Below are 26191 nucleotides of genomic sequence, written 5' to 3'. Positions count from 1 at the left end.
GGGGTAAAATATTCTACAAGAAAATGGTCCTGGAAAAACTGCTGGAGAGAAAGTGAAATGAAAGAAGGAAAATCATGTCTGAAAAAAGATGAAGATATTGATCTATCTCTTGCTGGAGAAATAATGAAGAAGTCTTGGCTGAGTAGATGGGGTTGAGGGGAGATGGGATAAATTTGGGATTGAAGGATGGGTGGTGGAGAAGGCTTTGTCATTAACACTGAATGAGGACTACCCGGAGGTCATCCCTTTATCCACCTATGGGGCCCAGACTGAGGTTACAGCAGAAAAGACAGGGAGAGAGAGAGGTGAGTTCTGATAGAAACGTGGCAGGAATTCTTTCTCACTGATAACTTTTGACATTCAGCAAAACTCCCAGCAGTGATTTTAAAGACCAGCACTAACCAGGAAGGCCAGCAGGCAGAAGTGGATGCTGGCGTGGTGGATGGAGCAATTGTCCCCATCAGCATCTTTCCAGCTGGCTGGGCACGGCATGTCCTCACAAAACTCTTTTGCAGTGGCTGCAGTGCTAGACATGTGGAAGGTTCTGAGTTTCTATAGGAGTTTCCCTACCCCCACAGCACCCTTGAATCCACAATTTGCATTCCTCACACCAGGAGAGGGCCTAGAGATCCTCCTCAACCAACAGAAAGTAAAAAGGGAACACAAATGAGCAGTTCACAGCAGGCATCACACATCCACAGTCTCCATTCAGCACCCAGAGCCTTCTAATGGGCACTTTGCTGAGACCTTAATGTCTACATAAGGGCCCAGAAATAGCAGGGACAAAATGTGAACTTTCATCTGAAAATCACGGCAAGTAACTGCAGAGTCAGAGTGACTTATATAATATGCCAGGCATTTGTTGTTGTCATTGTTTTTAATGTTCTGAGAGTACCGTTGTTCTTAATGCTCTGAGTACTGTTGTTTTTAATACTCTGAGAGTACCGTTTAATGCTCTGAGGGTACCGTTTTGCTGAGACACTTACCTATTCCAGTTCAGGAAATAGATGATAAAGTCAATTTCAACACTAGAGAGAGAGCACTTTTGCTCAAAGGACTTTGCCCTAACAATGAACCAGACCTACACCCACTGGTGTCTTCAGAACCCTTCATGAGCATTTGTTAAGTGATGCATTAGTTATCCCACCAAGAGAGCAGGTACATTGATGCACAAAGTAAGAGGTCACTCATGAATCTAATCAGCATAGGCAAGCAAAATGGAATACATTCATAACAAATCTTGGACAAAATGGCCCAATAATGGCTTCCCCCCTTCTCTATACCTGTGGAGGACAGCTATATCCATCCAAGATCCTCTCATCATCTAAAGTGTATGTTCACTGAAAACTTACTATGTTCCATGCATTATGTTTACATCATCATCTCACATAAGCCTCCCAACATCCCTGCAAGGAAAGTACCAACATTAGCCCATTTCACAAATGAGGAAACTCGTTGAGGTTAAGCCCTCACCTAGCTGGTGGAGCCAGCAGTTGGACCCAGGCAGTCTGATTCCAGAGCTCCCATACTCAGCATCTAAACAACACTGTCTCCCACAGAGTGGCACAGGGCCAATGGTGAGAGACGCCAAAATGAGGCACATCATCCCATGTAGCCACCTCTGAAGAACAAGAAATGGCTACAACTGACAAGAAGAAACAGATTTATCTACCAGAGACAAAAGAGATAGGCCCTCTTGAATCTCTAAGCATAATAACTGAATAAAAGTGACTTTGTTTGCTTAAACTTCAGCATTTACTGAAATTACAGTAATGCAGCAATCACTTTCACTTTAATCTAGCTTACAGTATTTGAAGTTTCCTCCTAAAACGCAAACATTTGGGCTTAAGAAAATACCTACCAAATGATTTCTGGAGAGGCAAAACATTTGAAAAGACTTTACCAATGGATCTCAATGCAGAGATACTTTTAAAACAAAAACCCTAAGCCCTGGGTCTCAGCTCCCTGCACAAGACCAGACATACACATAATCCGTATTCATCACACACACATTGCACAAACAATGCACTTACACCACGTGCACACACCACACACATATACACATAGCACATACATGCCGAACACACAAACCACATACCCACCACATAGACACACATACATCACACACAAGACACCCATGCCATACAAACCACACCCACAACACACAATCAACATACACTCATAGCAACACACACACTCAGTCACACTGAACAGCAAAGTGGCGTGTGCTGCCTTTCCTGGTGGTCCCCTCTCTGTCCTCATTTATGGTATAATTGCGCCTTTCATTTCCAACTTGAAGAGCACAGCTCTGCAGGGCAATTGTTTTAAACCTGAGATTTCCTGAATTAAATGGCAATTTTAGTTTTTTATAGTCCAAAATACAGTTCACATTGGCAAAAAAAAAAGACATGGAGTTTCAAAAATCATGCTCTTAAACCTCCTGAATCACAGTAATTTTAAAATCTTGACTCTGCCATTAGGGTGAAAAAGAAAATCTATTTTGTAATCTGGCACTTTCTCATGATGAGTTTCTTACTGTGACTCATGCTATAGATGCCTTGTGCAAATGTTAAAAAAAAAAAAAAAAAAAAAAAAACAGATTGATATGTGAGAAGAATTTCAATCATGGGAGAGGAGCCATTTGGGTGAATCAAGCCCTTCCCAGTCTTCAATAACTTGGGGCTCCTTGGACAGCCCACATCATGCCAAAAAAGGCATTCTCACAGTTGGGAAGAGCTGCATCGGACACCAGTGTCAAAAAGAGGATTTTTAAACTTGCCCTGACCAACACCCCTATGCATCCACTGAGAAATATTCTCTGAGACCTAACAGCTGATATTCCTTTTGTTCTCCTAATTAAAAACTTTCATGGCTAAATGCAACATGGTATCCTGGATTGAATCCTGGAACAGAGAAAAGACATTAGTGGAAAAACTGGTAAAATCTGAATATGTTCTGTATGTTAGTTGATTATATTATATCAGTGTTAATTTCCCAGTTTTGACAATGTACCATGATTACATAAGACGTTAACATAAGGTGAAGCTGGGTGAAGGGTATATGAAAACGCTGTACCATCTCTACAACTCGTCTGTAAATCTAAAATTATTTAAAAATAAAAAAGGTTTTAGTATTTGTGGCAGAGAATACCTCCCATTTCAGTCTATGCTTTCCTTACATAAGGAGAATACTGGTGCAACAACATTTTTCATGGAATTTATAGGATATTGAGACAGCCAACTAAAAAGGGCTCCCTGGAGAATCTCCAACCCACCTGTGCACTGGGAGGATGGGGTGGGGCCTCGGGAAGTTTCAGCTGTTTGCAGGGGGAGGAGCTTGGCCGTTCCTGTTCTTGTGTGGTAACCGGGGATTCAATCTAGCAGGATTCTCACTTTGCTGAGAGTCTGTTTCCCTTTTTTTCTTCCTTTTCACCCAACGAACCCTGCCCTACACACCCTACAATGTGTCCATGTGCCTAAATCATCCCGGTCGTGTGACAAGAACCTGATTTTCCAACAATAACATTTGGACATAGTGTAATCATAGCCTATAATCTCTTTTATAATTTTATAATTTTAAATATCTGATTAAGCTATTTCAAAAAAGTTTTTCTTTTCTTTTTTTTTTTTTTTTTTTTTTTTTTTGGAGACAGAGTCTCGCTCTGTCACCCAGGCTAAAGTGCAGTGGTGAAATCTTGGTTCATTGCAACCTCTGCCTCCCAGGTTCAAGTGATTCTCCTACCTCAGCCTCTCGAGTAGCTGGGACTACAGGCACATGCCACCTCTCCTGGCTAACTTTTTTTTTTTTTTTTTTTTTTGAGATGGAGTTTCTCTCTGTCACCAGGCTGGAGTGCAATGGCGTAATCTCGGCTCACTGCAACCTGCACCTCCCCGGTTCAAGTGAGTCTCTTGCCTCAGCCTCCCTAGTAGCTGGGATTACAGGGACCTGCCACCACACCCAGCTATTTTTTTTTTTTTTTTTTTTTTTTTTTGTATTTTTAGTACAGATAGGGTTTCACCATGTTGGCCAGGCTGGTCTCGAACCCCTGACCTCAAGCAATACACCCACCTTGGTCTCCCAAAGTGCTGGACTACAGGCATGAGCCACCACACCTGGCCTGATTTTTGTATTTTAGTAGAGATGGGGTTTTACCACGTTGCCCAGGCTGATCTCGAACTCCCGACCTCAGGTGATGTGCCTGCCTCAGCCTCCCGAAGTGCTGGGATTACAGGCATGAGCCACCACGTCTGGCCCAAAAAAATTGTTCAGTTCTGTTTTTATGCACTTACTCATTTCCTGTGCAAACTCTTGCCATTTGACAGGGATGTTATGATTTCACACATAGTGAGCACTGACACCAACCATGGGGGGCTGGCATTACCAAAGACCCAGCTGTCATTTAAATGAATTTGATGTGAAGATTCCCAAGAGCCAGCGTGCTCAGGCAAACTACAGCAGGTCCTCAAATAACATCGCTTCGTTCAACATCATTTCATGATAATGTTGATGAGTTCCCGTCAGAGCTACGGTCTCTGTGCAGTCTGCATGTTCTCCCCATGTCTGCGTGGGTTTTCGTCAGGTCCTCTGGCTTTCTCCCACATCCCAAAGCTGTACACATTAGGTACATCAGGTGTCTAACTGGTCCCAGTGTGAGTGAGCGTGGGTGCGTGTGACTCTGCCTTGCAATGGGATGGCGAACTCCAGAGGCACTCAGAGCTGCGGGGAGAGGCTCTGGCCACCTGCACCCTGAACTGGAATAAGCGGGTGGTTATCTGACTTGTTTTCATTAATTTTTCTTAAGTATATGTACGGTCCACTTTCATATTTCAATGTGTAATATTAAAAGTGTTTGGAGTCTTTATTTAGAAGTTCAGTGATGTTTTTGTGACCAGAAATATGCCATAGGAACTTGACTCTTGTTTATATCAATTAGCCTATGGTAAAATTGGTTTGGTTAATAATAGATGTTGGCAAGATTTTGGAAAAAGGAGACGGCTTATCCACTGGTGGTGGGAATGTAAATAGTTCAGCCTCTGTGAAAAACAGTTTGGGAATTTCTCAAAGAACTGAAAACAGAATTACCATTCAACCCAGCAATTCCATTACTGGGTATATACCCAAAGGAATATAAGTCATTCCACCAAAAAGACACATGCACTGATACATTCATTCCTGCACTATTCACAATAGCAAAGACATAGAATCAAATTAGGTCCCCACCTACAGTCGACTGGATAAAAGAAAACTGTAGTACATATACACCATGGAATACTATACAGCCATAAATTACAATGAAGTCATGTCCTTTGTAGTAACATGGATACACTTGGAGGCCATTATCCTAAGTGAACTAACGCAGGAACACAAAATCAAATACTGCATGTTCTCACTTACGAGTGGGAGCTCAACGTTGAGTACATATGGACATAAAGACAGGAACAACAGACACCTGGCCATACTTGAGGGTGGAGGGTGGGACGAGTGTGAAGGTGGAAAAACTACTATTGGGTACTATGCTCACGATCTGGGTGACAAAATTACTTGTACACCAAACCCCAGCATCACACAATTTACTCATGTAACAAACCTGCTCACGTACCCTCCTAAATCTAAAATAAAAGTTGAAAAAAATGATTTTATTATATGTCATCTTACTTAAAGTCACAGTTTCCAGAGCCTATGAATGATGTTAAGTGAGGACTTACTGTACATAGATATTTACTTCCTTTTTTTCCCTGAATCAGGTACCAGCCCCAATTTAAAAAAAAGAAAAATCCTTTAAGTAGTAGTATTCACAATGGCCAAAAAGTAGAAGCAACCCTATTCATCGGCAGGTGAATGGATAAACAAAATGTGGTATACACATACACTAGAATATTATTCAGTCTTAAACTGGAAAAAAATTCTGACACATGCTGCAACACAGATGAACCTTGAGGACATTATGCTAAGTTAAGCCAGTCACAAAAAGACAATACTGTGCAATTCCATTTAAATGAGGTATCTAAAGTAGTCAAAGTCAGAGAGACAGAAAATAGAATGGTGGCTGCCGACGAAACAGGAGAGTTCTCTGTTCCCCTTTGTGGGACATGCAGCAGGGGTGTGGCTTAGCTGTTCAGTCGCTGCCGCTGCTCAAACCCCTAAAGGGAGGGGAAGCACGTAGATGGACAGGTGCAGGAGCCCATGTGGGCATGTGTTACAGTGTGCCCTTTTAGCCCTGCCGTCTGTGGACAGCCTGAGTGTTAACCAGATCAATGGACTCTACCTTTTTGCAAGGGCAGAGGGCCAGTGTGACAGCTTTCTGTATCTCAAGCTCTTGCCCAGCGTCCCTGGAAGAATCAGGTCACACGCAGGCTTAAGGGATGAATGCGGGGTTTTATTGAGCCGTGGAGGTGCTCTGAGAGGGATGGATGGGGAGCTACAAAGGGGATGAAGTTGGAAGATGATCTTTCCCTGGAGTCTGGCCATCCAGCAGCTGCACTCCCCTCTGACCACGCTTAGCCAAACTCCTCTCAGTGTTCATATGTTCCTCCTCTTCTCTCTTTCTCTGCTGCGTTGTTCCGCCATTCATCTGCTTGTCTCCTTATTTCCTTGTCTCCTCACCTGCTCATCTGCTTCTGAAGCCTGGGGTTCGGGGTTTATATGGATATAGGATGGGGGGCATGGCAGGCCAAAAGACAACTTTTGGGGCACACAAACAGAAATGCCTGTTCCCACTTAGGGTCACAGGTCTCCACGATTGAGGGTGGGGCCTTTGCCAAGGAACCGCCCTCTTCTCCTTAGTACTTCCCTGTGTCCTGTCCATATCGCCAGGGGCTGAAGGGGAGGAGGAAATGGGGAGTTGTTCAATGGGTAGAGATTCGGTTTTGCAAGAAGAAAAGAGTTCTGGGGATTAGCTGCACAACAATATGAATATACTTAACAGTGGCGCGGTGGCTCACGCCTGTAATCCCAGCACTTTGGGAGGCCGAGGCGGGCGGATCACGAGGTCAGGAGATCGAGACCATCTGGGTCTCTATTAGCTGTCCCACTACTGGGGAGGCTGAGGCAGGAGTATGGCGTGAACCCGGGAGGCGGACTTGCAGTGACGAGATCGCGCCATTGCACTCCAGCCTGACTAAGCGAGACTCTGTCTCAAAAATAAATAAATAAATAAATAAAAAAACAGTTAAGATGCTAGGTTTGGTTTTGTTTACCACAATGAAAATTTTTAATATTTTTATCTTATTTATAGGGGACTACTTCATTCTTTTGTTCCTTAACAAAGTCAAGGACTGAATGTAGGCTACCAGCCCACAATAAAGGATCACAACTTCTTAAACTTTAATATTTCTTTATTATACAAATATTTATGTTGGAGAAAAACTGGAAAACAAAGACAAGCCAAAAATAAATATAGGCCGGGCACAGTGGCTCACGCCTGTAATCCCAGCACTTTAGGAAGCCGAGGTGGACGGATTGCCTGAGATCAGGAGTTCGAGACCAGCGTGGCCAACATGGTGAAACCACCGCCTCCCGGGTTCAAGCGATTCTCCTGCCTCAGTCTCCAGAGTAGCTGGGATTACAGGCACACGCCACCCTGCCCAGCTAATTTTTGTATTTTCAGTAGAGATGGGGTTTCACCATGGTTGGCCAGGATGATCTCGATCTCTTGACCTTGTGATCCACCCGCCTCGGCCTCCCAAAGGCTGGGATTACAGGCGTGAGCTACTGCGCCCAGCCAAATGCTTGGCTTTTTTAAAAGGCTCAACTGGGCCGGGCGCGGTGGCTCATGCCTGTAATCCCAGCTCTTTGGGAGGCTGAGGCGGGCAGATCACGAGGTCAGGAGATCAAGACCATCCTGGCTAACACGGTGAAACCCCATCTCTACTAAAAATACAAAAATTAGCCAGGCGTGGTGGCAGGCGCCTGTAGTCCCAGCTACTTGAGATGCTGAGGCAGGAGAATCACTTGAACCTGGCAGGCAGAGGTTGCAGTGAGCCGAGATAGCCCCATTGCACTCCAGCCTGGGCAACAGAGCAAGACTCCGTCTCAAAAAAAAGAAAAAAGAAATATAATCATTTTTAAAACAACCATCATCCTTTCACCCAGAAATAACCCTGGGTAACATTCTGTTGGGTCCATCCAGATTTATTTATTTTTATTTATTTATTTATTTTTATTATTATAAAATTTGTTTGTTGCATGTTTTCAGTAGCAATGTTAAAGATATCCAACACTTAAAGAGTGATATCAAGAATTGCAGGACTGGCCGGGTGCGGTGGCTCATGCCTGTAATGCCAGCACTTTAGGAGGCCAAGGCAGGCAGATCACTTGAGCTCAGGAGTTCGAGACCAGCCTGGCCAACATGGTGAAACCCTATCTCTACTAAAAATACAAAATTAGCTGGGCATTGTGGTGGGCACCTGTAATCCCAGCTACTCGGGAGGCTGAGGTGGGAGAATCACTTGAACCCAGGAGGCAGAGGTTGCAGTGAACAAAGATGGCACCACTGCACTCCAGCCTGGGCAACAGAAAAAAGAATTGCAGGACTGTAGAATTTTAGCCCTAGAAAGGAGCTTACAGACTGACCAACAGAATTACCTCATTTTACAAAGAAATACGAAACAAAAGTTCAAACAGCATTTGTTTTTGGGTAATAAGAAAACCAGGCCTTGAGTGTTAAACAAATCAGAAGAGAGAATGCTGAAGGTCAAATCAAACAGAATGATGTTAGGATTACTTGTGTCCCAGTATGGTCTATGGTTAAGATGGCAGCTGTTAGCCAAGATGCCTGGATGTGAATCAAGGCTCTGCTGTGCACTTATTGGCTACTTGACCTCAATCTAGTTGCCCAACTTTTTAAGCTTCATCTGTATTATTGCCTATTTATATATTAAATCAGAATTAACTTTTATAGATTTATAGATTAAATCATAATTAAAATTAAATCAGTCAGAATTAAAGGAAATAATTCAAGTAAACCACAGAGGAAGCACTTATCATTGATTACAATTACCACTGTTACCAGTGGAAGAGATCCAAGTTACCCCAAGTTACTGGCAGCATATCTGTATGGGTCCAAAATTCAACTGAGGGACATAAAGCAGAAAAGAGACCAAGACAAGTTTCAGAGAAGGAGTGGAAGTTTATTTAAAAGGTTTTAGAATAGGAAAGAGAGGAAAATCAGCTTGAAAGAGACCCAAGCAGGCACTGAAGGTACAAGAGAGAAATGAGAGCAAAAGAAGACAGCAAAAGGGACCTTTGACATTGATCCTGGGACTTCATAGGCTCACCTCTTTCCCAGGATTCTTCCCTTAGGGTGGGCTTTCCGCATGCCCATGCTTTCCTTACTCTTTGGAATTGAGCACACACAGTGAGTTCAGAGAGTTGTACACATGCCCATCTGAGGCTTTCTTCCTTTTCCAGTGGAGGGTGCCCCCAGAAGATCATATTGCACCATTTTCGTCTCTTAACACGCATGCCCAGGAAGTTGCTTCTCCCTGGGGCCGGCATTCAATTAGCATTTTGATGTTAACAGGTGTGAACCATCCGGAAATGGCCTCTCCTTGGTGCTGCCAGTTTTAGAGAAGCAATGCGATAATTGCCAAACCATCACCCGACATTTCTAGTGGGTGGAGGGAGAGCTCTCTCCTATCCCACTCATGCCTAACTACCTATAACACTGTTAACTAATGCATCATCTTCATAACAAAGGATAATAAAGAGTGAAACCAGCTCACAACATTTTCTGTGCTTGCCCTGGACTTTGACTGCTCATCCAAGGTTCTCTGAATGTTTGGAAGTAGTTTAGCCTGGTGGTGAAATTCCTAAATTTTCACCTTTCTCTACTTCATTTCTATCAGTGGATCATTCTTTCACTAACAGAACATTTAAACTGCACAGCACAGGTAAACATAGGACTTAGAGAATCCCTGGGCAAGGCCATACCTGGTGGAGAGGATTCCAGTCCTGCCAGCATAGGCATGAGAGTTGTCTGAAGCAGATGCCATATAGGGCATGTTGAAGGGCTCCCACTGACTGCACTCACAGGGGGCCTCTGGATCCACGCCATCTCTAAGCCTGAAAAGAAACAGAGCCAGTGAAGATGCTTTATTTCACTCTGCACACCAGACCACCCTGATCAGGTTTTGAGAGGAGGATTTTTAATGACATGCTGTATGGAAAACCACTGGTTATAGAGTGTTATCCAAATACCAGTACTATTCTCATTCCATAAATGTAGGGGTACCATTAATTTACTCTGAAAGGGATATATTTCCGGGTGTGGTGAGGAGGCCAGCCAAGGCTTCATTTCCTAATTCCCAATACCTCTCCTCCCAGTCCCGGTCTAGTTTCCACCATTTGTTAAAAGGTTACTGGCTGACAGGATTTTTCTAATTTCTAATTTTCAGAAAAGCAACATTTCCTTACAACATGTGATCTCTAGAGAGCAAATGCTCCAACTGTGCTCCTTACAGCTTATCTTTGGAACTACCAACATAAGAACATGATTTTCCCTAGAGGTTTTAATGCTGACTCCAGAGACTCCATCTAGCTCGTCTTTGAAATCACAGTGTGAAGCATAGGGCCACAGTCAATGTTCATTCGGCTAAGACTACAAGCTTGGCACTGAGCTTGTCTGTGATTTCAAAATTAACACACAAACTATCAAACATATAACTCAAAATTAATATAACCCACTATTTGGGCCTCCAGGTATGACTACAGATCCGATGCAAATCACTTGTGAATATTTGTGATGCATTAAAAATCATTTTAAAAAGGATGTTCAAGAATAGGACATTAGGGGAAAGTTGGGGAAATTTGAATAAGGTCTGCAATTTAGTTACGAGCATTGTTCGAATGTTAATTTCCTGGTTTCGTTTCCTGGTTAATTTCCTGTCAATGTTAATTTCCTGATTATGTAAGATGTTAACAGAGGTAGCAGGGTGAAGGGTATAAAGGAACTCTATTTAATTTTCGCAACTTTTCTTTAAGTCTAAAAGTACTTAAAAATAAAAGTTCCAAAAATTCTTTTAAAAAGGATACTCAGCTTTCAGGTGGCCCAGTGACCTAGGGCGGTGGGCTACATCAGTCAGGCACAGAGATGTGGAGCCCTGCCCTTGTAGCTCCTCTGCCACGCAGGATCTGCAGGCTTCCTCTTCTGCACTGTGTTCATTGGATGTTTGCCTCCCAGACTGAGGGGGAGCTCAAAGGGACCCAAATTCTCAAAGAAAAGTTTTCTGGAGCTACAGCCATCCAAGTCACTGACATTTCAGGAGGCTGTAGGTGATGTATAAAATCCAAATCAAACCAGAAGAATTTAAAGAAACGAGAACTGGGCCGGGCGCGGTGGCTCAAGCCTGTAATCCCAGTACTTTGGGAGGCCGAGACGGGCGGATCACGAGGTCAGGAGATCGAGACCATCCTGGCTAACACGGTGAAACCCGTCTCTACTAAAAAATACAAAAATCTAGCCGGGCGAGGTGGCGGGCGCCTGTAGTCCCAGCTACTCGGGAGGCTGAGGCAGGAGAATGGCGTAAACCCGGGAGGCAGAGCTTGCAGTGAGTTGAGATCCGGCCACTGCACTCCAGCCCAGGGGACAGAGTGAGACTCCGTCTCAAAAAAAAAAACCCTCAGCACCAGATGATTAATCAGGCACTAAAAAAGGAAAATCAAAGGGATGCACAGATTGCAGGTATTTACCTCTGTCCCCAGACACTGACCTCCATGCCCCGGGGCTGTGTAGATGCAGCTACCTAAAACTTCAGATGAACTTGACTGGAACCACTCTTTCCTAGGCATTTGCAGAAAAAAAAAAAAAAAGTATCTGCTTTGTTCGTAGACATTTCCATATTATAATTAAAGAAGAATGTGTTATCTATTTAGATGTTAATTAAAGGCAACAGACAACTGGTGGAGGAGAGTGGTGGGAAAAGATGTTCAACTCAAAAAACAGATGGAGATCTGAGCATAGGTGTCTGAAAAACTAAGGAAATATAAAACTGGGACAAATCTCACTAGTGCTTGAAATTAAGGAAAGGTACCATCCATGAGCCAAAAAATTATTCTAGAGATAATGATATTGGTAGCCAAAATGAAGAAAGGGGGCAAAAGCCAATGTCCAACTCACTTCTCATAGAAAATTAGTGTGTTTGGTGGGAAGGATGTAGAGGAGAACCTGAATCCCCTCAACATCCACTCTCCCTTGGAGGAACTTTAGAGCAGTGGATCTAAGAGCCTAAGAAGGTAGGAGGGCTGGGGGCTCAGGGCATAAGCTTCAAACCAGAGCAGCAGCAGTGGAAGCAGGAGGCACATCTTCCCAGTGCGGCAAGGCTCAGCCCTGAGACAGCAACAGCAACGCCCAGAAGAGGCTGGGCAGGAGACAGGGCATTTCCTTCCCTGAAAAAGCGGGCAGGAGCATGAGGAAAAAGCCTGGTGGCCCCAAGTCTGACTCCTAGCACAGTCATTTCCTCAAACAAAGATGGCTGTGCCAAACGTCCCACCAGGCCTGACCAAGGCTTCACGGCCTACACATATCTCTCAGGCTGTGCCATCGCTGAGCAGCGAACCAGCCTCCAGCTCCAGTTAGAAGGGAGATCCTAAAAGCATCCAGAAGTGAGAATACCCAAGAAGTATCCTTACAACACCCATCTTGGATAGAATCTCATAGATCAAGTTTGAATAAAAAGAAACAATAGCCGGGCCAGTGGCTCACGCCTGTAATCCCAGCACTCTAGGAGGCTGAGGCGGGTGGATCACCTGAGGTTGGGAGTTCAAGACCAGTTTGACCAACACGGAGAAATCCCGTCTCTACTAAAAATACAAAAACTTGGCCAGGCGTGATGGCGCATGTAATCCCAGCTACTCCAGAGGCTGAGGTAGCAGAATCGCTTGAACCCGGGAGGCAGAGGTTGCAGTGAGCTGAGATCGTGCCATTGCACTCCAGCCCAGGCAACAAGGGTGAAACTCCATCTCAAAAAAGAAACAATAGTAACTATATAGTGGGTCCTATTTTTTTTTTATGTAAAACATAGAATTCCAGAAGCAATAAATTAGCATAACATTACATAATATAAATTTGTGTTTCCTCCTTTTCTTTCCATCTTTTTTTTTTTAAAGACAGGGGCTCACTACATTGTCTAGTCTGGTCTTGAACTCCTGAACTCTAGCAACCCTCCCTCCTTAGCCTCTCAAAGTGGCGGGATTACAGGTACGAGCTACCACGCCCTGCCCAACCTATTTCCTTCTTTTCTTTTTTCTCTCTCAAGCAGTAACAGGCTCTGTGCTTCCTTCCTTGTGGAGGTTTATGGCAGAGCAGAAAGCATAAGTTGCTGCAATGCTTCCCTTCCTGATTGTTGGCTCCAAAATCTAAAGCAGTTGGAGATTTGCCAAATGTCCTGAGGGAGAAAAGATTCTCTGAGGGAATAAGAAGGAACAGTGAGTATATTCCCTAAAACCAAGACAAGATTCCCAGAAGCCTGCAAGTAGATAAGACCACAGCCCTCTCACTGGTCCAGGAGGAATCGCTGAGAGGTTCCCAGTTAAGCCAAAATGCTGCACACGCCATGCCTGGCACAGACACAGCAGGCCTAGGACCGGAAGGTGCAGTGCAAGACGGCTCAGTAGTAATCAGAACAGACTGAGAACCAATGCCTGGGGCTTCCACTCCAATGTCCTAAAGCTGTGTGAGACCCCCTTTTTACCAACCTAGAATGAGAAAGTCCACTAAAAAAATTAAGTGAATTCCCACCAATCTAACAAGATGGGGTCCAGAGTCAAAATTCAGGCAAGGAACAGAGAGTTTTAAGTGTGATGTTTCATGCATACATGAGTGTTTCACTATACATCTGTTTTGCACATTCACTAAGTTTTTTTTTTAAGTGAATTCAATAAAATAATAGTACCTAAACAACTTGCCTACTTTCCTCTCTGTCACTTTTTTCAAATTTGTGAAAGATGAAGCCTCTTGTGTTCAAATGTACATCCCTGGTCCAATCAGCCAAAGCCAGTGCCGGAGAGAGATGCCTCTGGTGTGCTGGGCTTGCCCCTTCAGGGTCCTCTTAAGGGCTGTGAGCAGGGCAGGCCCAGATGGACATGTCTGAGACAAGGTGTTAAGGCAGCCGCCTGAGTCGGAAAAGCGTCTGGCTAAGATCCAGACAGCCTAAAATGAGAGCAGGAAGAATGTTGTGATACCAGATATGTGATGACAGAAGCTTACAGAAAACTGGAAGAGATGCAGAGTAGAACCAACACGGCAAAAAATTAAATCAATAATGTTTGGACAAATTTGAGATGCTTTCCCAGAAAGCTAAAGAAAGAGAACAGAGATAAAATTATGAGAAAGAAAATAGATACCAAAAACAGAGACTGGCGATCTAACATGTGAATAATGTATGTGCCTAAAGAAAAGACCAAAACAAATAGAAAAGAAAGAACAATCATACAAAGAAAGAGAAAAAAAATCTGCCTGGACTAAAAAAGAAAGAATTACATCCTTAGATGAAAAAGCCTCATTAGAAGCCAGGTGGAATTAAATGGCAAAAGACCAGCTTCCAGACATACCGAGATGCAAATAATGAACTCTAAGGTAAGAAATTAATCCTGGAAGAATCAAAGCAGCAAAAACAAAATTACCTACAAAGAAGGAAAGTCAGGCTAACCTTTGCCCACAACACAGAAGCTAGAATTTTAAGAGGGAAAGATATAATTCAACAGTTCCCCACCGGTTAAGTTGTGTTTCCCATGAAAAGCAACTTGTGCGTGCTCAGACGTGCAAGGCCTCGGGGTTCACCACCACACAACCTTCCAGGGAAACTCCTCAGACAGGCCTCGCTCCAGCCTCGCTCCAGCCACATCCAATGGAAACCAGAGCATTGGATGTTATGGAATAAAAAGACCACAGTGAGCACTACAATCCTGTCAATGTAACCGTATGTTCAAATTATTATAGATATTGCTATTTAAAAAGTCACTCTTTTTTTTTCTGAGACAGGGTCTCGCTCTGTCACCCAGGGCTGTCTGTAGTGCAGTGGCACAATCATGGCTCACTGCAGCCTTGACCTCCTGGGCTCAAGTCATTCTCCCACCTCAGTCTCCCAAATAGCTGGGACTAGAGTTGTGTGGCACCACACCTGGCTAATTTTGTATTTTTTGTAGATACGGGGTTTCACCATGTTGCCCAGGCTGGTCTCAAATTCCTGAGCTCAAATGATCCACCCACCTCGGCCTCCCAAAGTGCCGGGATTGCAGGCATGAGCCACTGCACCCAGCCAAAAGTCACAAGAAAAGATACACAGCATAAAAGAAATAGACAGACACACAGATTACATTCTGAATAATCTAGGGCTAGGTGAACATGTTTTAGAGTAATTCCATTAAGACACAATAATAGTGAATTTGTGGAAAATTTACAATGATTAAGGGGGTAGGGACAGAGGATCTATACTTTAGAAGGTGCCTATTGTCTGAAAAGATAGAGCCAATAGAGGCACTCCACGTGTTCTACTGTGTGGAATGGCCCTTTCCTTAGACAGCTTGGGCTGGCATCACAAAATGCCATAAACTGGGTGGCTCAAACAACACATTTATTTCTCATAGTCCTGGGGGCTGGGAAGCCTATGATCAAGGTACCAGCAGATTCCATTGTTGGTGAGAGCTCTCTTCCCAGCTTGCAGATATCCCCCTTCTCAGTGTGTGCTCACCTGGCCTTTCCTCGGTTTGGAAAGAAACAGAACTCTGTCTTCCTCTTTTTATTTATTTATTTATTTATTTATGAATGAAACGGAGTCTTGCTCTGTCACCCACACTGGAGTGCAGTGGCGCCATCTCAGCTCAGTGTAACCTCTGCCTCTGGGGTTCAAGCACTTCTCCCTGCCTCAGACTCCTGAGTAGCTGGGATTACAGGCGCCCGGCACCACACCCAGCTAATTTTTGTATTTTAATAGAGACAGGGTTTCACCATGTTGGCCAGGCTGCTCTCAAACTCCTGACCTCAAGTGATCTGCCCTCCTCAGCCTCCCAAAATGCTGGGATTACAGGTGTGAGCCACTGCACCCGGCCTGTCTTCCTCTTTTTATAAGGACATTAATTGCATCATGAAGCTCCCACCCTCATGACCTAATCTAAACCTAATCACCTCCCAAAGGCCCCACCTCCAAATACCAACACATTGGAGGTTAGGGCTTCAACACCAAAACGTTTCGGGGACACATTCAGCCCATAGCAGCCCTCCTCCTTCCCATCAGAGGGCAGCCTGCAGTGCTGCATCAGTGGGACCCGCTGCTCACACCACTGTCTTCTGCAGTCCCCCACGACATGGACCAGCACAGCTTCGATGGAGCCTACGCAGGACAACTTCCTGGCAGCTCAGGTCCAGACGCCAGATAGCTCTAGCTCCTGTGCCCCTCCCTCCTGGCCTCACACAGCCCTGAGCCCAGTCTGTCAACTTTGGGTCAAATGTCAGGTAGCATTTCAGGCCCAGGGAAGGTGACCCTGAGAAGATGGAGGCTGACCCCCCAGATCCCTCCTGGGAGGAAGGGATGGGGAACAGGCTGGGGAGGGGCGGGAGGGCTGGCGGGTCATTCCTAGGTATGCTCTATTTCCCTGCAGGAAGAGAAAATCCCACTTAGCCAGCTGCACACCTGGCACACTCACCTGTGAGCAGCCTCAATTGCCTCCAAGCTTACAGCTGGGGGAGCTAATGGAGGAAAAGGAGAAGGAAGTTAGGCTGACTGGGTTCCCCCATGAATGGATTTCTCAAAGTGGGAGGGGAGGTGAAGAAGAGGGGAGGGCAGATCAAGGGGCTGAGGACAGCGGGTGATGCACATAGCCTACAAGTGTGTGCCCACTTCTGCATACAGTATGCACCAAATACGTTTACATTCTATCCATTTTGTACACTGACTGGATGAGTTTGGTTTACATTATAATCTGGGGTTATCCATGGCCATATAGTTATCTCACCATATTACTTATTGAATTGTGTTTAGGTTTCAGGGGGGCAAAACTGTCAAAAATTATTTCATTTTTAATCTATTATTATAGAAGAGATCAGCTGTATGTTTTTATATAAATGTTGATTACAATTCACCTTTAAGGATGGTCTCAGAAGTTTTCTGTGAATCATTTACCTCACTGAACACACAAGCTATTCATTATTCCTCTTCATAAAAACTACTATTAAAATAGCATAATGCCAGCCTCGGCCACATGGCAAAATGCTGTCTCTATTTAAAAAAAAAAAAAAAAAAAAAAAAGAATACAAGATTTAGCCAGGCATGGTGGTGTGCGCCTGTGGTCCCAGCTGCTCAGCAGGCTGAGGTGGGACAATCATGTAAGCCTGGGAGCTCAAGGATGCAGTGAACCGTGATCGCACCACTGCACTCCAGCCTGGGGGACAGAGTAAGACTCTGTCTTAAAAATAATAATAATAATATAATGTGTCTAAACACTATTTCACAAATGTTAGAGACAGTAAACTAAACAAAAGATCTATTGTGTGCTACAAGATAGGAACCAACAGGATTTTTAGTGCTAGAAAAATTCTTATCTTCTCCTTGGGTGTCAGATGTTGGAGGACAGTTAGTTCAATCAAAGCAAATGCATTTGTCTTAGACACTTTTTTTGAACCTTCAAAATGTAGCTAACAAGTACTTTACTGATAAGTTGGCTTCTATTTTTAAAGGGGAAAATTGTATTTTGTTTCTCCGATTTTCTTTCTTCTTAAAGAATTTATGTGATTTTCTTCCACACCCCAGTTGACATAATTTGAAAATAACACACCTCCAGGGTACAGGTAATTTCCATGCTCTGTAATCCATTCCAGAGCATTAAACTAGGGAACAATTTCTTTGTTTAATAAAATTCACATATCCCTGAATAGAAAAAAACAAAAAGTAAGAAATCAAGCCTGTTACAAACATAGAATAAGTTTTATAATCAAGACAGGAATAACCCAATATTACAGCTATTATTTAACATTGCTTTGAATATTTCAACAAATAAGGGTGGGGAGAAGGCAATAAAAAGAAATAAATAAAACTATCAGAAAGGGGTAAGAATTATTGAATGACAATCCACATACAAACTTCAGTAAATCAACTACCAAACTATCAGAACTAATCAAAACATTCGCTAAGGAGCTGGTTACACAACAAATTACCCAAATCGCTAACTTTGCTATATACGAATAATAAATCAAATATGATTAATATTATGAAAAATATACATCCTACCACTTTAATAGCAACATGATCTGTTTATATATAAAGAATAACCATTAACGAGAAATGTGGAGGGTATAGATTGAAAGAAAACTACAAAACTGTGCTACAAGACATAAAGATTTGAACCAAACCGTTTCCAGGGAAGTGCAAGGGTTGTACAACTGAAGTTCTCCAGGCCCACTGAGACCCCATTCAAGGCCAAAAGCAGCGACGATGTAATGCCAAACGTAGAGAGCTGGGCGTTCTGCAGGATCCTAGTGATCAACCACTGGACGATGGGAGGACACTATGCTGAAAAGCTCACCAGGTCCATTTGTTGTCATGTTTTCATGGTAATGAGACTTCACACAAAAGAATATAAACGAGTGGAGCTGTACTATCTTCATAGATTGCAGGTTGCCTGGGATAGGAGTATGTGCCTCTGTGTTATACTGTAACTGAAGATTAAGCTTGCAGCTATAAAGATGAACCCCATTTTCTCAATAGTAGAACAAAATGAAAATTACTTTCTTGCTTACCTAAAAGTCTAATCGTTGCCTCTTTGTGCACATTAAAAATGTTTCTTAAAAAGTCTAATCAGCCTTGGATAGAGAGGAAGGTCGGGAGCCAGGCTGATGGAGCCCTGCCATCTTCAATACCGGCTTTTCAGGATGCCCTGAACTTTGACATCCCACCAACAGATGGGGAAAGAGGAAGAAGGATGTTGTTCATGGACCAGATCGGAATAAGATGCCTTCCCTTCTGCTCACATTCCCCTGAATGCACTCAGTCTCAAGGCCAAACTATCTGCAAGTGGGGAGCCTGGGAAGTGGACCCACGCTGCTTCCACACCCCTCAAGGAAAGAATGGTCAACCGGGTCTACTCAACAGGTGAAGAAGGAACTACCCAATTACCTTCTTCATGTAAATAGAGCTTGCCCTTTACACATTTGATTTTACATATTTTGATGAAACTTTTCCTAAGATGCATAACAATTTCCCTGTTTCAACACAGTGGGCAACAGTAAGTCTTCTCCTAGGGCTGGCGACCGTCACGAACACCAGCCCTCTCACTGGGACTACTTCCAGAAACTCTTGAGGATTTGCTGATCCTCTGCCTCTATACTAAAAGGTCCTGGGTTACTGTCTTTTTAAAACTCTTTTGAAATGGTTTTTCTGAATCCTTCCTCGGAGTCAGATGGCATCTGTCACTTCTTCCTGCTTCCACAGGCAGACTTCTAACAGTTCCTTTCCCTCTAATGTCTTGCTTCTACTAAGGGTTTATGTTAAGGTGTACAAATTGCATCTAAAGTTTAAAAAAAAAAAAAAAAACAGGGTGGCCAGTCATGGTGGCTCACACCTGTAATCCCACCACTTTGGAAGGCTGAGGCAGGAGGATCACTTGAGCCCAGGAGTTCAAGACCAGCCTGGGCAACATGGCAAAACCCTATCTCTACCAAAAACACAAAAATCAGCCAGGCATAGCAGCATGCTCCTGTGGTCTCAGCTACTGAGGAGGCTGAGGCAGGAGGATCACTTGAGCCCAGGAGGTCAAGGCTGCAGTGAGCCTTAATCTCACCAGTGCACTCCAGCCTGGCAGACAGAACGAGACCTCGTCTTTAAAAAAAATAATAAAATAAATTTAAATTTTAAAACAAAATTGCCTCAGACGAAATCCATTCCTGAGTAAAGAGTATGAGTTTTTATTACCTGGACTTTCTAGCATTGATTTTGGTTATCTAATCCTTTTCAAAATTTTTTCTTCCAAGTTTTTGTTGTTTCAGCAGTTGCAAATAAACAAGTATATTGACTGGGTGCAGTGGCTCTCACCTGTAATCCTAGCACTTTGAGAGGCCAAGGCCGGCAGATTGCTTGAGCTCAGGAGTTCGAGACCAACCTAGGCAACATGGTGAAACCCCATCTCTACAAAAAAGTACAAAAATTAGCCAGGCATGGTGACATGTGCCTGTAGTCCCAGCTACTCTGCACTCCAGCCTGGGTGACAGAGTGAGATCTTGTCTCAAAAAAACAAAATAAGAAAATTATGTTGGCTTATGATATAATCCTAGAAAGCAGAAGAAAATTATACCTAAAAGAGAATGGCCTTTCCAATAGAGTACTGACTAACGAGGTAAGAGGGATACAATATATTGTCATGTAGGAAAAGAGCCAGCTGCAAATGACATTATAGTGTAATTCCATTTGTTAAATTTTTTTAAAAAGCATACATTTGTAATGCATAGAAAAATATCTGAAGGAATTAGCAGTAGTTATTGCTGAGATGTAGGATTACTGAGAACTTTTACATACTATGCCATTTATTTATGTATTGTTTGGCTATTTTATAAGACGCAAGTATTTTATGTAAGCTAAAAAAACAAGAAGAGGCCGGGCGCGGTGGTTCATGCCTGTAATCCCAGCACTTTGGGAGGCCGATGCCGGTGGATCATGAGGTCAGGAGATCGAGACCATCCTGGCTAACATGGTGAAACCCCGTCTCTACTAAAAATACAAAAAAATTAGCCGGGCGTGGTGGTGGGCGCCTGCAGTCCCAGCTACTCAGGAGGCTGAGGCAGGAGAATGGCGTGAACCTGGGAGGCAGAGCTTGCAGTGAGCCGAGATCACACCACTGCACTCCAGCCTGGGCAACACAGCGAGACTCCACCTCAAAAAAAAAAAAAAAAAAGAAGAAGAAGCTGGGTGTGGCGGTGTGTGTTTCTAGTCCCAGGCACCTGGGAGGCTGAGGTAAGAGGATCACTTGAACCCAGAAGTTCAAGGTCAGCCTGGACAATACAGGGGGACCCTGTCTCCATAAATCAATAAATTAAAAGATTTTAAAACACAGTTCAGTGTCTTCTCAGAGCATGAGCTCCTGGAAGACATGGATGACAGATGAGCACTCCTCTATATATTGCCTGCTGCCACAAATAAGAAGCCTCTCAAAATTAAAATACTGATTTTTATAGACCAAAAAAGAAAAGAAAAGAAAAGAAAAAACTAGAGGATAAACTCAAAGTTGATCTCATAGACAGAGCAAGTTCCAGGGAAGTGTTGCTGGTTTCTGCCTTGGAGGACCTCTACCTGGAAATCTGCTGGGTACCATATTAAGCACTTTCAAGAGCCCATCAAAGCCCTGGCAAGTTCGTAGTAACCAGAGCCACATTCTAACCTATATACCAGAACTATGGTGAAACTGTACTTCGCTGGGAAAGGATTCTGTGTTACGAAGGCTTCTCAGGAACTACTCCATTCTCTAATGAAAACACTGATCATCTAATGTGGGCATCCAACATGTATTTAGTAGGTTTTTGCCTCCTGGTGCATACTGAGGAGATCCCACAAGACACCTTCTGCCAAGCATTTTCTTGCTACCATGAATGAATCTATAAAATATTCACATGAATACAAATATGAACTCCAGAATACCCCAGTTTAAATGAAAATGCATTCACTGGTAAAAGTAATGTATTCATTAAATAGTGCCACAAAAGCGCTGCTTAACAGATTTTTCCGAAACCGAAGGTCATGCAACAAGAAGCATGTATTCTTTTTTTCTTAAGTCTACAGGTCTGCTGGGACAGATCAGCCTCAGGCTGTGGGTGTGCGAGTCAGTTGGGGCAGCTCTGCTCCATATGTCACACTTTCTATTGGGAACAGCAGAAAACCAAGAAATGTTCATGGCAATGCAGAAGCACAAGAGGGCAAGCCAAAACCCACGAGCATATTTTAAGCCTTTGCCAACATCATGTTTGCTGACATCCCATTGGCCAAAGCAAATCACATGGCCAATCCCAACATCAGTAGGACAGGGAAATATAGTTTTTCTCTACTGAGAGGAACCAAAAAGTCCCATGGCAAAAGGCAGGGATATAGGAGGGTTGAAGAATTGGAAACAAAAATGCAATCTGTCAAAGGTAACATTAACTTACTGTTAACCAGTTATACTGTTAACCAGTTATACACGTTTTAATATTTAACTGGTCTTAAAAGTAAGACACTAAAGGAAGAGGACAGAAGGAAGGGAGACCTAGAAACACGTAGCATTTTGGACATTGCCTAGGACAGAGGAAGGGCTAGGGAAGGTCATAAAGCACAGCATCTTCGTGATTGAAATTTACTGATGAAAATCAGAAATGAAGAAAAAGAAGATAAGACAGCAGGCACACATAGATACATGAAAGATACAAGAAGTCCAAAAGAAAGACAAGTTTTAAGAAAATCACACTCAGAAATGAAATGAAGCTGTTCCAACATAACGTGTTTCTCCATTTGAAACTGGCATTTTTTTGTATGATCATCCCTAGTCTATTACCTGTAGTTTACTATTTATAATCTGAAAGAGCTGTGAGCCACTAGAACAATTTCTCTGCAAGAATCCTCTCTACAAGAAAAAAGAAAATGTGTATGTGTGGGTGTGGGTGTGGGTGTGTGTGTGTGTACACATACAGAATTTTTTTTCAAACCAGGCAGATAAGAACCTCCCTGGAATTTGAACTCTGAATGTAGGGAAACAAAATTGAAAATAGTAAGAGCTCACTCGTCCTTATGTTTGCCCTAAAGAGGCTGTATTAGTCCATTTTCACCCTGCTGTAAAGAACTGCCCAAGATTGGATAATTTAAAAAGGAAAGAAGTTTAATTGATTCATAGTTCAGCATGGTTGTGGAGGCCTCAGGAAACTTACAATCATGGTGTGGTAGAAGGCAAAGGGAAAGCAAGGCACCTTCTTCACAAACCAGCAGGAAGGAGAAGTGCTAAGTGAAGTGGGAAGAGTCCCTTATAAAACCATCAGATCTCATGAGAATCACTATCATGAGAACAGCATGGGGGAAACTGCCCCTATGATTCAATTACCTCCACCTGCTCTCTCCCTTGACACATGGGGATTAGGGGGATTATAATTCAAAATGAGATCTGGGTGGGGACACAAAGCCTAACCATATCAGAAGCTGTCCCATGATCACTGGTCCCCAGGTCCTTAGAGTTGCTCCAAATTTCTGATCCCTCCATAGCCCCTCTCTGAATCCCCTCTCTTCCACATCTCCTTTAACTCTATGAACCATCCCCTTCATCCTACCAATACATTTTCAACTTAAATAAGCCAAAATTGACTTCTGTGGCTTTCAACCACAGAACTGCATCAGGTACAAGTCCCTTTCCCACTTTCTATTCCCCAAGGAGACAAGAAAGCGAGTACTAAAGATGCCTTAAAGCAAATAATAAGGCATGCCATCACTCAAGAATCTAGTATCTAAATCCACTTCATGAAAATGACTGTTACTATGGCAACTTTTCCATGTATATTCTTCAGTGACTTTATAATGTATTAACATTTTAATGTAAACTAGACTGTATTGGCTTATTTGGCCTTGAATCCTTTTTAAATATAGATTGTTTTATATCATAAAAGTTATCAGAGCCTCTAATCCAAGATGGCAAAGTGAGCCAGCAAATTTACTATTCCCTCTAAAATTGCTATGAAAATGACGCTATAAAGGAAAGCCCTCCAGGCTTACCTCCCACCACCACCATTCTAGACACACACACACACACACACACACACACACACACACACACACACACATATACACAAAACCCACTGGAGTCCCAGTTCTTGGCATCAAAATCTGTTCTGATAATCCAACATGGTTAATATGGGCAATACCCCTCCCATTAATTGATAAATTAAAAATAATCAAAGGAAAATCCTAATTTTTAAAAATAGAATCTGACAAATCGCATAGAACATTCATCTGGAATAATAACTATTTGAGCTAATAAAATGTTTTTTGTTTGTTTGTGTGTTTGTTTTGAGACACAATCTTGCTCTGTTGCCCAGGCTGGAGTGCAGTGGTGCAATCTTGGCTCACTGCAACCTCCGACTCCCGGGTTCAAGCGATTCTCCTGCCTCAGCCTCCCAAGTAGCTGGAACTACAGGCGCCTGCCACCATGCCCAGCTAATTTTTGTATTTTTAGTCAAAGTGGTGTTTCAATATGTTGGCCAGACTGGTCTTGAACTCCTGACCTCATGATCCGCCCGCCTCAGCCTCCCAAAATGCTGGGATTACAAGTGTGAGCCACCGCGCCCGGCCGAGTTAATAAAATGTTTAAGAAAAAGAACACTGTTCAGATAGGCCATGACCATAGAGAAAGTCAAGGTAGGTCACAGTAGAATAGTCCAAAGAGCCCTGGGAGGTGGAGCATAGGGAGGGATGCTCCTATTTCTCATCATTATGAGTCACATGAACTTCCTCATTATCTGCATCCAGGACAAATTCACACAGAATTTGGGGCAGCAAATTGTTCCCAAGACCATATGGGACTACTGAGCACCATGTACCTCATTCATGTGCCACATGATTCTGAGATTCACCCACTCACTACGTCAGAGAAGAGCTTCATCCTTCCTGAAGAAATCAATCAGGCAGTCAAAGAAGATGAATAAAGGAGGAAATAAAAAGCTGAATCCACATATCCTGGTGTTAGTGATGTTTTTACATCTTCAGAGAACCTAAAGAGAATTTTTAAATCCAGCAATAGAGAAAAATAGAAGATTTTGCACAATGCAGGTCCAAAAAGAAGAAGTGTTTAAAAAAAAAAAAAAAAAAAAAGTCTGAACTACAAGTAGCAATCCTATTAATTCCAGAATTTCCACACAATGCAAGACCTAGAAGGCATGATACTGGGCACCAAAGAAATGGAAAGGTGATGAGGAGGAAAGGTACAGAAGAAGCTATTGTTGAGAAGACAGAGAATGAAGTGTGCACCTGCTTGCTTCATCTTCATGGGGGTACTGTATTAGCTTGGCTAGATTAAACGGAAGTAGGAAAGACAAAGAAGTAGGGAGGACGAGGAGAAGAAAAAGAAGGAAGAATAAAGAATTTCTACAAGGCAGGCGTGTTGGCTCATTCCCAGCTACTCAGAGGCTAAGGCAGGAAGATTGAGCCTAGGAGTTCAAGACAAGTCTGGGCAACATAGTGAGATCACATACCTAAATTAAAAAAAAAAAACTTTCTAGAAAATTATAGTAATAAAAATTTGATATGAGTAATTGCTCAATGGAACTGGAACAGGGAGTCCATAACAGACTCATATGTATTGGAATTTAACTTACCATAAATGTGGTATTTCAAATGAATGAGAAATGAAGCCTAGTTCAATAAATAAGTTTAATAAATAAGTTGTAGCAATTAGGTAAAAATTGAAAAAATAAAAATACCTCACACTATACCATCCAAAAAAAAACATGCCAGATAATGATAAAGACCAAAAGTCAAAAAACAAAAGTATAAAATTACCAGAAAAAAAATGTAAGAACATATGAACAGGAAAGCCCTATTTAAGCAAAACATAAACATCCCAGAAACAATGAAGAAAAAAAAAGAATGCCTAATTTAGCTACATCAGGGGTCCCCGACCCCTGGGTTATGGGTCTGTGGCCTATTAGGAACTGGGTCTCACAGCAAGAGGTGAGGCAATGGAGCATTACTTCCTGATATCAGATCAGCAGCCACATGAGATTCTCATGAAAGTGTGAACCCTGTTGTGAACTGGACATGCAAGGGATCTAGGTTGTGTGCTCCTCACGAGAATCTAATATCTGATGATCTGAGGTGGAATAGTTTTATCCTGAAACCATCCATACCCCACCAACCACCACCAGCAGTCCATGGAAAAATTATCTTCCACAAAACTGGTTCCTGGTACCAAAAAGGTTGGGGACCACTGAGCTGCATAATTGTTAAACTTTGTATAATGAGAGAAATCTTTAAACAAAGTTAAAAGATGGAAACATCCAAATCTGTAACATATTTGCAACATAAGTAATAAGTCAAAAAGAAAAGGAGAGGAACTCAATTTTTTTTTCTTGTGCAAAGGAACATTGGCAGAGACTTTTCAACATCTCCAATTTTCATTTTGTCCTCCTTCCATAATAATAAAAATTTTAATTGGACATGTAGTTGCCCAAAATAAAGCGCATATTTCACAGCCTTCCATAAAGCTT

At 42.8% G+C, this 26191-nt stretch overlaps 1 pseudogene; it reads left to right on the top strand.

Moving 5' to 3' along the window:
* The first annotated feature begins 11089 nt into the window (after nucleotides 1-11089).
* LOC126937283 (bolA-like protein 3) lies at nucleotides 11090-11707 on the top strand (annotated as a pseudogene).
* Nucleotides 11708-26191: the final 14484 nt, after the last annotated feature.

The sequence above is a fragment of the Macaca thibetana genome, chromosome 15, assembly GCF_024542745.1.
Source record: "Macaca thibetana thibetana isolate TM-01 chromosome 15, ASM2454274v1, whole genome shotgun sequence".
NCBI lineage: Eukaryota > Metazoa > Chordata > Mammalia > Primates > Cercopithecidae > Macaca > Macaca thibetana.
Note: the sequence above shows the minus strand (reverse complement) of the source record. Positions and strands in the feature narration are given on the sequence as shown.